General features: G+C 35.4%; 1 pseudogene; it reads left to right on the forward strand.

The window, feature by feature from the left end:
- The first annotated feature begins 7,701 nt into the window (after nt 1-7,701).
- Nucleotides 7,702-12,401, forward strand: part of LOC139976334 (uncharacterized) — a 15,795-nt pseudogene continuing 11,095 nt past the window's right edge.

Below are 12,401 nucleotides of genomic sequence, written 5' to 3' on the forward strand. Positions count from 1 at the left end.
ATCCACATGGGGTGCGTGAGTCCATCCCAGGGGGTTAGTGAGACGTTTCTGAAAGTCAAAACTAGAGTACTTTTTGTTGAACTAGAATCTGATATAATCATATAATTTAGTAATGCACAAAAGTCGTACCTATCGACAAACTCTTTTCGCGTTCCATAAGCATATGTTGCCATAGTGATACAATTCGTGATCTGATCTTGAAATTTCCAAATAAATATTTGTTCATTTCTTGTTTTGCTTTTCATTACAATATTACACTATGAACTTGATCTTTTACGATGCACTTTTATGCGTATTATAGTATTATAATGACTCAGATCGTGTCTCGAAAAGTTGAGGGTTCGTGGACAACTCTGACATCCACAGGGGGTTCGTGGGGGGATAAAGTTAGGGAAACTGGGCTAAACCCTCTCTTACTCCAATAAGTAAAGACCATGCACATTTGGTTGCCTGTAAACGTATCAATACAGATGTGCTCTAACAGCTTTACCTATATAGGCTATTATCATGTTTGATTGATTGATTCTTAAGGCATGATACGTTTTTAGCTGTCAATGTTCTTCGTATTAGAATTCTCATCAGCATACAATGATCTAGTGTGAAATACTATTGTCCTCTGCAGATGTGAATGAATGATTTTAATTATTGTAAATAAACACAAAGCTATTTTCAGCTCAATAGCCCTGTATGATGAAGTTAAAATTGATCATCTTTGCGATAAAAAATGACTACGAGAAATATTGCTTTGGATCTCAATATGTATAAATGAATATTCAGCAATTTCGCTAAACCAATCAGATTTCAGCCAACAGACGATCCCTTAAATAGGGTTGTGAAAACCTCGCGGACAAAACGGTTTTTAAAAATGCTTTTTAAAGAAGAAAAAAAAAACGGTTCGTTTAAGTTGCAACCGCAAATAATTCTTAGATGGATGTTAGGGAATATATGTGTGAGAATTGATTAGACAACGTTACAGCAAACTATACAGCCTGAATTTCGTTTTCACTGTCCCAATTTTTTTTTCAATTTCTTTGGTATATAGTTTTGATCTATTGGCGAGTTTATTTAAGATAATGTTTCGTTAATTACGTTCTTTAGCGAAGATAACAAGTTTATAATGAAGTAGTTTTTTTTTAAGTAAAATGTTTCGCTTCTCTTGTATATATTCTATCTCTCTCTTGAGAAAAACTAATTTCACGTTCCAGTATGCAATTTTTTCACACTGCAATGAATTTTGTTTGAGAACGAAAGTAATAAATGTCTTAGAACTGATGTCAGGAAATCAAAAGTGACTCGTTTCTAACAGTAGAGCGGACAAAAATAAATATCAAATGTAGTATTTGTGATTGAACTGACTAAAAATTAGAAATTATTTTCTCATTGCATGAGAACATGAAACGCTTGAATGAGATTTTTCTAAATTTTATTTTCTTCTTTCTTGTCACGATTAAGTATGTGTTTGTCTTTTGTTCATTTTAAGAATATCGATTTCAGTGCTGGTAAAGGCATGTAACAGCTGCTAGGCGCCATGAATTTTATTCATAGATTGCTCAGAATTCTTACGATTTTGTTCCACTGAATATTTATCTGTGTTTATTCCTGTTACATATAGAATGTAAAACTTAAAATAGCCCCAGAACGAAATGCATGTCGTCCTTTTTTTAAATTTGTATGTGTGTGTGTGTGCGTGGGTGTGTGTATGAAATGGCAATGAGTTGGAAAATTAAGAATATTGCAAAAATTCCAGCCTCCACCGTGATTCGAACCTGGGCCTCCCAATATATTGGCGAACACCCTAACCAACTAGACTAATGGCACCGATGTTATGTCCACGCAGAGGTGCGAAATATCGGCATTTTATATTATGAAATTAAAGGGGGGTGTATCGAAATATTCAAGAAAACCTGAAATTTCGCTAAACACAGTTTAAGCTATATAGGTCCCACTGATCGATCGCTGCTTTAATCGCTACGTTAATGAATCATAGAGATATTATGATAAGTAGACTGTACTTCTACGTGTCAACAACCTTATTACATTTTTCTATTTTACGCACAAGTCTCAGGAAACATATTCTATAATCACGTCAAACCTTGTCAAAATGTTCGTATATTAATTTGTCGGTAAATTAACGTTTAAAAGGGTTATAATTATATCATAAAGAGAACGGTGCCTTTGTTTTGCTTCTGTTTTGGCTTCTGTTTTTTTCTGTCATACGCTATTCCGCATGCTATGTGAAATTAGCTCTGCCATTCGACCGGGCATGAAATATTTTAAATGTATAATATCTTAGGTTTTAATTCATTTTCATGAACCACTTACATGTTGAAAGTACGGTAAATGGCTAGTTGCATTGCTACTAGTGCAAATTTGATTTTACTTCGGTAAATTTTATTTGTACCATATTTAATACAAGTTCGGCTTTGAAACAGATTCGACTCTTTAGACCCAATAACGTAGTATATTATTACCTAATTTGCAAAAACCCGGTCAAAAAAAAGAGTAATATTTCTAACTAAACATTCGGTTAAATTGATCTTGTTTTCTTTTCGTAAATAAATCTGTGTAAATCTAAAATAAAAGTGTGTCATTCGTCTCAATTTATATATAAAATCTTGCTGCTCCGAACTTCCACTATATGAGAATGAACTGTAGACATGATTTTCGTCATCCAACTGTCATTATCATAACCATAATCATAATCATCGTCGTCATCGTTGTCGTAGTCGTCATCGTCATCGTCACCGTCATCATCGTCACCGTCATCGTCATCGTCACTGTCATCATCGTCATCGTCATCGTCATCGTCATCATCGTCGTCGTCATCATCATCATCATCATCATCATCATCATCATCATCATCATCATCATCATCATCATCATCATCATCATCATCATCATCATCATCATCATCATCATCATCATCATCATCATCATCATCATCATCATCATCATCATCATCATCATCATCATCATCATCATCATAATAATCATCATAATAATCATCAAAATAATAATCATAATTATAATCATAATTATAATCATAATTATAATAATAAGGGAATCTTCCATCAGTTTAGTCGTAAAGTTTTTAACTACATCCTACTTTCACGATATTAACGTAATTTTTCTTACAATTTGTTTACATATACTGACAAGTACATGCAAGCAAAGTTTACGATAACAAACCGATCATCGATTAAGGAGAACTAATTGGTAAAGATTTTCGTAATCAAACGATGTCTAATTAAATCTTATTATTACCCTGTTTCGATATTTCGTTCATCGTTCATCCTTTAATCCATTTTGTTAGTGCACACATATTTTGTTTAGATCAGATGTTACGCACTGCTCGAGTATCTAGGTCAATTCTCCAGAAGAGGACACGAGTGTGATCCATCGTTTCTAATGGACACAAACAATTTTTTTCTCTCCTTCATCGCAAATAACGAAGAGAGAGACACAGCAACAGAACGAGAGTTTAGAATAATTCGAAAGGAAAACAAATGATTTCATTGCTAGCGGTCAAGATATTGAATTGAAATACGGAATCTTGTAAATTTCTGTATCTACTTTTCATATACTACAGTCAAGACCTGAAGTGTTTATACTTGATACCGTAAACGCATTGGAAATAATGCGTCACGTTAATATGTCATCGCTTCTTAAGATTACGTTACCTTGGGGAAGGGGGAGACGGGGGGGGCGTGGATATCACTCTTAATTTTTTAAATTCTAAAAATCAGTAATATGAGGGTTGTAATACCATTGTTCGGCATACTAAATTTGGGTCCTCAACTCAGGATCTTTCGAAAGGAAAGAACCAAGACCCACCTGCAGTCAGTTCCCCAGCCATCAGAATCGTCTCTGATTGGGTGAAGGACTCGTAGGTCCAGGGCAACTCCGCTCCTTTGAAAAATCGTTCATTCGCACTGGCCTTTTCATAAAGGTTCAGAACCACAGGATAACCTTCTCCCTGCCCCCCGTCCCTCCCACCTTTGATATCATGTGTACGCCATGGGTGTATAATGTGAAGTGATCGGTAACTAAGACACCCTTTGGTGGTACGGGCTATATAATACGTACTAGCCATTTAAAGTCAGGTGTTTCTTTAAGTTGAATTGTCACGTTCGAATGGCTTACCATTCTAGACCGTTACAGGAAAGATGAGCTATATCTGAGAACAAATTCTCTCATTTAGATGCATCAGTTGTGATAATTAAGGCATAATTTGGCATCAAAGCGAAAAAAACCTTAACATTAATTTTGTGGATAAAACGGTTTATAACTCTAGAAGTATATGTACGAGCAGCCATAGATTGTTAACACTTCTCATAACAAATACTCTGCATCTCTGCCGGCTTACAATTAATAACACACATTGAAAATGAAAGCTTGTAGTTCACAAAGGTAGTTAACATTATATGCAAACGATAGCACCATTTTGCATCTAAGCAATCTTAACAAATCAAAAACATCCCTCCCATCACACCCATCCCCATGTTCGACATCAGCAAACACTTGTGCCCTACCGTAAACAAATATCAAACTCTGGCTACGGGCCTGATCCAATTATTAAATTTCTCCAAAAAGTCACCATCAAAAACTAAGCAAAAAAAGTCGGAAGTGTTGTAAACAGCCAATAATATATAAGGTAAAAACCAAACAAGTTTATTTACAATTAGTCAGTTTTGATGTCGTCTACAGGCCACTGCACTGACAAAGTGCAATATATGAACGTCATAGATCAATTTACAACGGAAATGTATTGAAGAATATTCATAGAAATTGAAGAAATTGGTTAGGGAATTCGAAATTAAACAAAGCTGAATTTATGAAGAAAAAAAATTGAAGAATATAAGTTTAACTTGTGGTTAATTTAGTGTAAAGTACCCAGAATGTCTGATTCGATATTTTATAAACAAATTTTAAAAAATGTCAGCAGTTTATATGTAAAGTCGGCAGGTGTTAGATTGTTGGATGTATAACTTAAGAAGAAATTGATTTGTGTAGGTTTAAAGGAAATCTTTACGCGAATAAAAATACAAAATTGAAAAAAAAATCTCCAGTTATTCATTCACGTTTAGTTAATTTGTTTATTCTGCTTGCGTGATAGCAACGAGATTTTTGTCGGTGTGTTGGTTATCCTGTTGGTATAATTTGATCGGTATTAAGGATTAAAATATCTGAATAAATTATAATATTATTTCTTATATTATCCTTCTTATACATGACTTGATTTCAATGATCAAATTGATAGATGCAGTTTTGGTGTGTTTTGCTTTTTTATGGCAGTTAAAATAAAAACTAAATAAAAAAAAAACGGATTTCAACTTGTAAAATATGCTACCGATGAAACATTGCCTTTGAATATAAAGATCCAATATTAAACTTTCCTTATCTAGAACTACATATTGCAAGCACGAGGGATGTTAAATTATGTTTCAGAAAAAACTACGCGCGATCATATGTGGCCTGTAGTTCGCATGAGAAAGGGGATAACAAACCGGGGATAAATCATTAACGACGTCATGCATATTCATAAGGTGGCAACCAATATTTAAATTACACGCTGATCATATCTTCTTTCATTATAATTTCATATATATATATATATATTTCATATATATATATTTAAATATATATATATATATATATATATATATATATAATGGACTATAGAAACACCGTTGTGTATTGACAATATTGGACATTTAGTATCCTATATACGTCCTGACGAAGTGGTTCTCGGTTTCAGTCTATAGAATTGTTTGTCGCGATCAATCAGGACCTTCGAATTGGGAGGAGGTGACATAAAATTGTTGTATCAGCACCATGTCTTCCATTCCATCGATGTCTATGTATATGTACCATGTATAAATAGGTACCATATATACAATATACATTGTACTATGTATGATGTATATTGTATAGCATAAAATATAAACTGTACCATGTGTGATGTATAATAATAATAATAATATTTGATTTTTATATAGCGCTTTATACCAGCAATAGGTCTTAAAGCGCTTATATAATGTAAAACGTATAATGTTTCAAAAAGCATATATTATATTTAAAATATAATGAATCACAAAAAATAATATCTGTAATTTAATAAACAATAAATATGTCATGTAGCATATAACGCACAGCATACATAACGCATAATGTATTAAATGTAACGTATAACATATAATGTATAACGTATAATATACAAGGTATAATGTATCATGTATCGTGTATCGTTTACAGAAACTATATGTTATAAAGCTATTTAATATATCAACTGGTCAACATACAGCTTTTGTAACCATATACTATGCAACTAATCACGCCATTCTTCAAGTGTGGAACTTATGCACACACAAAAAAACAGTAATTTATAACGTTTTCGTACAAAATTCAAAGACAGATGGAAATGTGGATGAAGTAATCAGATCTTTAACGATAAAACTAAATAGACATCCGTCAATGTAAGGTTTTAATGTACATTAACTTTGTAAACTTTGAATTTCCATTATAAAGTATAAATTTCATAGTCCGAAAAATCTTCCAAATTCACTCCATATTTCCTTCATGCATGAAATGTTAAGTTTGAACTGTAGTTACCGCCTAAATCAAATATTACAAAACAAAAGAAAACTATATGTATAAAATTTACACATTATTTTTATCTTTATCGCTATATTTATATCATATCTATACCCACCAAGGCATCCGTAATATGTACTCTTGTATAACTACTGTCACGGTAAAGGCTACCGTAGATATTAAATTCTTGTTATATTACGCTGGTATTCTTGAACAAGACCAGTCCATCGTTGATGTTTTACGAGAGTTAACCACGTTGTTGTTGTTGATGTTTTTGCTTGTTTTTTTGGCATTTGATGGATTCTGCGATGCTGGCTTACATCAGAAATGCTGGCAACCTAGAGTATATTTATAACAGCAACTGTCTTTTCAAGAGGACGAAGAAAGAAGACATATATTTAAGTTTGTTTTTTGTTATTTATTGAGGAACAGAAATGGGATTATCGAAAAAGGTAATCGCGAAATTCGAAAATTGGGAAGAATGATCGGAACATATCGATAGTATTAAAACTGAGAGTTTTACGATAAATATTGTCGTGGAAGAAGAAGAAACCAAAAATACAAAACCATAAAAAAGAAAGAGTATTCGTCGTCGTTCTTGATCAATTTGGTTTCATTTTCGGTAAAGTCGATTGGTTTCTTGAAGAAAAAGAGAGCTATTTTTTTTACGGTTTCCTTCAAAAGTATTAATTACTGGTTTTCTATGAAATCGAAGAGGCAAATGTTTTCTTGATAAAAAAAAGTTCATTCTTTTGGATTATCTTTCAAAGTGAAACTTTGACGCCAGAATTGTTACAACAACATACACGAGCTTCGCGTTACCGTATACACAAAATTTGCTAACCAAAATTAACACCGGAGACCATTGACGGAAATAGGTTTAATTTCATATTATTTCATTTGTGGATCGTATTATTTCGTGAATATTAACAGCCTCGTGATATTGCTGTAATCTTGGAGAGATTTTTTGTTTTACTTTTACGATTGATTTTACATGTGCATATATATATAGATATTATACAGCAATTACCTTATGATACGCCAATATCTTATATATATATATATATATATATATATATATATATATATATATATATATATATATATATATATATATATATATATATGTGTGTGTGTACACGACATAGCCTACTTCGATATAAACACCCGTAAGATTTGTATGGTCAATTCCATACTTGATTAAATGACACACTATTAAAAAAAAAGGAAGAGCTTCTTTTCTTCTCGTGTGCTACTTCTCCAAACCATTTTCAGAGATAAGGTTTCTTTAGATGGCTGTAAACAAGGTTTTTTTTCTTAGTGTTTTATATTTTTAAGCATCAATTCACTTCGCTTTTCTTTCTTAAATTTTATTTGATGGGTTTCCTAACTCTGAAGATGATAAGGAGGCCAGTTGAAGGTTAAATGCTAAGAGAGTATTTGTCAATTTCGTAAGGATTATTTAACAATTTGTGGGGGAGGAGGCTTGGAAATTTGAAGCTCAACTGTTTATCTTCAAAGATCGCTGGAGGGATGCACAGATTTTCGAATAACTCCTATTATTGAACAGATCGTGTTTTCATGTTTTCGCTTATCTTGGATATAGTTCAGAATCGGAAGCACCGTGTTAGTTTGGAGTCTTTTTTCTCTTTGTCATATTATATAATATCATATCACAAACACACACACCATGCTAGCATAGCTCATCATAATCTTTGATATACAGTACAAGTTAATGGTGCTTTTATTTTAATTTAATTTTTTTACAAATTAACCAAAAAAAAAATGAGTGATACGGGTACGAAAGTTCATCTCAGTTGTCTTCTAAATGAAGTTGATAACGTCAGCAACGTCGAGCATGCTGTTACTCCAACCAAAGTGAAGACTGGTCTGTGTCACGTGAACCCTAGGTCAGACAAAGGCCGCTGCATCCAGATGTGCCAGATGCTGACGATTCCGCTGATACCGTCGGCGTTTCTCGCGCTGCTCGCGGCCGTCAGCCTCTTTCAAGCTATCCAAGTGAGGAGCCAACTCTCTCAGACTGAGGAGAATAACGATAAAGGCCACGACATCGCAGGATTAATCCATCAACTTCAACAGGAGAGGAACGAAGTCAGTTTCGCAATTATCAAAAATAACTCGGTCGACGATCTGACCGAAATCTTCCTCCTTACCGATCATGCAATCAATTCGTTAGAATGGCCGGGGGACACACCCGGTGGTGGTGTTGGTGGTGTTGGTGGTGGTGTTGGTGGTGGTTCTCCGATGAATGGATTATTATCGAGAGAGACCTTCGTGCGAACACTCACCTCTGGCCGTTACTCGAATGATTTCCAGCTGGAATTAAAAATCTATTCTGAGTTGAACGCAGCAGCCATCTTGTGGTTGATTCAAACGGTACAGAATAACAACGATGACTCCTTTTGGGAGGATATGCTTTTGGGAGGATATGATAGCGTACATCTTATTAATCAGAGCTAAGGAAAACATCGGTATATATGCTCCACTTGGTTCTGAATATTTTGTCTTGGGACATTTGTCCGAAAGAGAGTTTGTCACTTACATACAAAACCTTGAACTCTCCAAAGACCATCTCGACATATCGTTACAATATTCGAGCTTTCTCGCGGAGCGTTATAACCAGACTATAGAAAGGAACGTCGAGACATTTTCTCGTTTTCAACAGCTGCAAGAGGTCGCAGTCCTCAAAGATGACGGTTTCATGTGGAATCAAACCGTAGATTATTCACAGCTCTGGGTCACCACCGTCGAAGAGATTCTTGATCATCTCAAGGAACTTGAGGACATGCTTGAAGATCACATTTTGGAATTAGTCGCTGAAGGATTGGCAGTGGCGTCTCAGCAAATCAACCTCTACGTATTGGCCATTGCATGTGTCGCTGTCATCGTACCGCTCATCTCGTATATCTCCTGGCGGGTCACCACCAATATGCAACGGTTTGCGAGAGGTCTGGAGGATAAAACACAACTTTTACATCAGGAGAAGAAGAGAAGTGATTCGTTGTTGTACCGGATGCTGCCGAGAAGTGTGGCGATACAACTCAAAGGTGACCACGAAGTGAGGGCGGAAAATTACGAGGCAGTCACGATTTACTTCAGCGACATCGTGGGCTTTACCGTACTGAGCTCAAACAGTTCACCAATGCAGGTATTTATAAATATCCAACTGTCACCAAAAACTGATGAATCTTTGAAGTCTCCCTCCACCCCCTATCATCTTGAAAGCTTTTTTTAGTAACATTTATTTTGTTTTGTGCGGCTCCCGCGGCTCTCCCGCGGCTCCCGCGGCTTCCGCGGCTACCTCGGCTACCGCGGCACCCGCGGCTCTGGTCCAACGGTAGAAGAGGGGGATTGGCTCGGTGTCAAGCATCACAAAATATGGCCATCAATCGGTTGAAGACAAGTTTTAAAACCAGAAGATTTTAATAATTATTTTTCTGGATTAAATACTGTTCTGTAAAGTACTTAAAGTTCTCTCCCGATGCCCACCAAGATTGGGAAATCAAACGAAACCATGTCCTCAACTAAAACGATAAAAGCTTGATATTATCATAACTAGAGTTTCTATAGATACCAAATTTTCAAACATCCGGCCCCCAAAACGAAACAACGGTTTGTATATACTTGGGTGAATTTGGATTCTCCTTTGGTGCATGGGCCGCATTTAGATTACTGCACCACGTCTTGCAGCGCGACTGCCTTGAACATAATTTGAACAATATGATAATATATATAATATTATTAACATACTTTTCCATTGATCTATTGACAGGTGGTGTCTTTGTTAAATGCCCTTTACAATCTCTTTGACTCACGTATTGAGGTATATGACGTTTACAAAGTCGAGACGATCGGCGACTCTTACATGGTCGCTAGTGGACTCCCCAATCGTAACGGTGATAAACACGCAGGCGAGATAGCTACACTAGCCTTAGATCTTATGGATCGTCTGCGATACTTCCAGGTTCCACATCGACCTGAGGAAAAACTACAGTTACGTGTCGGTTTACACACAGGTACGTTCAGGGACAATCCATACAAAATAACGATAACGTCCCCCTTTTAAGACCTCCCCCTCCCCGAACACCTCTATTAGGCCTAGTCTGCTCTGCGAAATCCGAATAAATCGCTTAGAAGTTAAAGTTACCATTCTGTTCTTTCAGAGGGTAACCGCTCCCATCCCTTTCTGTAAATAATATCCCACCAAGTAAGGAGTACGGAATGGGTCAGTGTGGGGTTCCATGCGTGCATCGTATAGTCACGCGGTAAGGCTATGTGAAAGACAAACGCGAACTCAGATTTAACGGCTGGGGCAAAACCTAGCAAATTACAAAGGAACAAGAAAAAAAAAACTCTCCTAGCCTAACAAAGTCACGTGATTTAAGTTACAGCTAGGTTTGTGACCGTCTAAGAAGGTCGCGTGATGTGTAGGGCTTCTTCTTACTCTTATATACCCGTTTCACTGGTATTCGATTATTTGAAAAAAAAAATGAAAAAAAAAAATTTGTTTTGTCAACACTGTATATTAAAATTATAACAACCTAAAAGTAAAAATTATTGATCGTTGAAACGGATTTTTGGTAAGCAAAAAATAATTGTAGATATAATATTAAATATTAGTGCAAAGACTCTAACATTTTGTTGCAAAACGTCTGGCAATTTCTACCAAACCTTGGTGTGTGGAACTGTTCTTTCCCAAATAAGCCTGTAACAGTACTAGACAATCTAAGACAAGTATATTTCCTAGATGACTCACAACAAATTATCGTTGATTTGGGAGTATACATAATATCTTTAATTTTTGCCTGAAATTTCGTCGTTCAGACACCTTTTCACTTTTTAGTATTTACCACACACATAATAGAAGTAAAAATATGCTAACATTATTCCAAAGATGCAAATGAGTTTTTTTATAAATATAACTTAATCAATATTGTTACGGAATTGTAATATCGAAAATTTGACAAAATCTCTACGCAACATGTTGTTTTATATAAATATGTTAATTGAATCGACGAGAGAGTTTGGTATAAGGACACAGCTGGATTTTATTTCCCAATGGTGGTATGTTGCATATATTACGGGCACCATGTGAATGGATATTCCTGAAAATTACGCTTTTTTGTTGTTCGGGCATCAACAGACGCACAAACGCATCAACAAACGCACAAGTTGAACCTCAAATGCTATTTCATGTGTATCAAAAACGAGACCCGCTTACTTCTTAAAACATTGTAGTTAACTTAACTAGTTAGCTAACACAAGATAGTTCATTTAACCAGTTAACTAGACTACGTAAGTAGTAAACAGGCCCCACCACGAAAAGAGATTCCTTAATGCCAATTTGATTCCAATTTTCCAAGATTAGTAAGCCCCCCCCCCCCCCCCTTAGCGACGTAGGCTTATATGCCTATAAGGCATAAACTAAACGTAAGCGTCAAGTGGAACGGCATGGCTAACCCTGTCTAAATTTAAACTAGAAAACTACGTTTTGTCAATAGGATATTGTGAGAGCTATTAACAGTTTTGTAATTTTTTGTTGTTGTATAATGTTAAATTTACGTCAGAAATGTTATAGCACATCATTTTTCGCCGCTTGCGAGGAACGCAGATGAAAAGTAGAATGGAAAATCAAGGCGAAGGGAATGTGAAGAAATGTAAGTCAAATTATGTCCAATTAAAACGCATGAAAGGCAGAAGGACGAATGACAACTGCATCTCTATAGTAAACAAGAGGGGGGGGGAGGGGGGGGGGGGGTCGTGTCATTGCTTATTATCTAGTCACA

This window comes from Apostichopus japonicus, chromosome 11 (genome assembly GCF_037975245.1).
Source record: "Apostichopus japonicus isolate 1M-3 chromosome 11, ASM3797524v1, whole genome shotgun sequence".
NCBI classification, from domain to species: Eukaryota; Metazoa; Echinodermata; class Holothuroidea; order Aspidochirotida; family Stichopodidae; genus Apostichopus; species Apostichopus japonicus.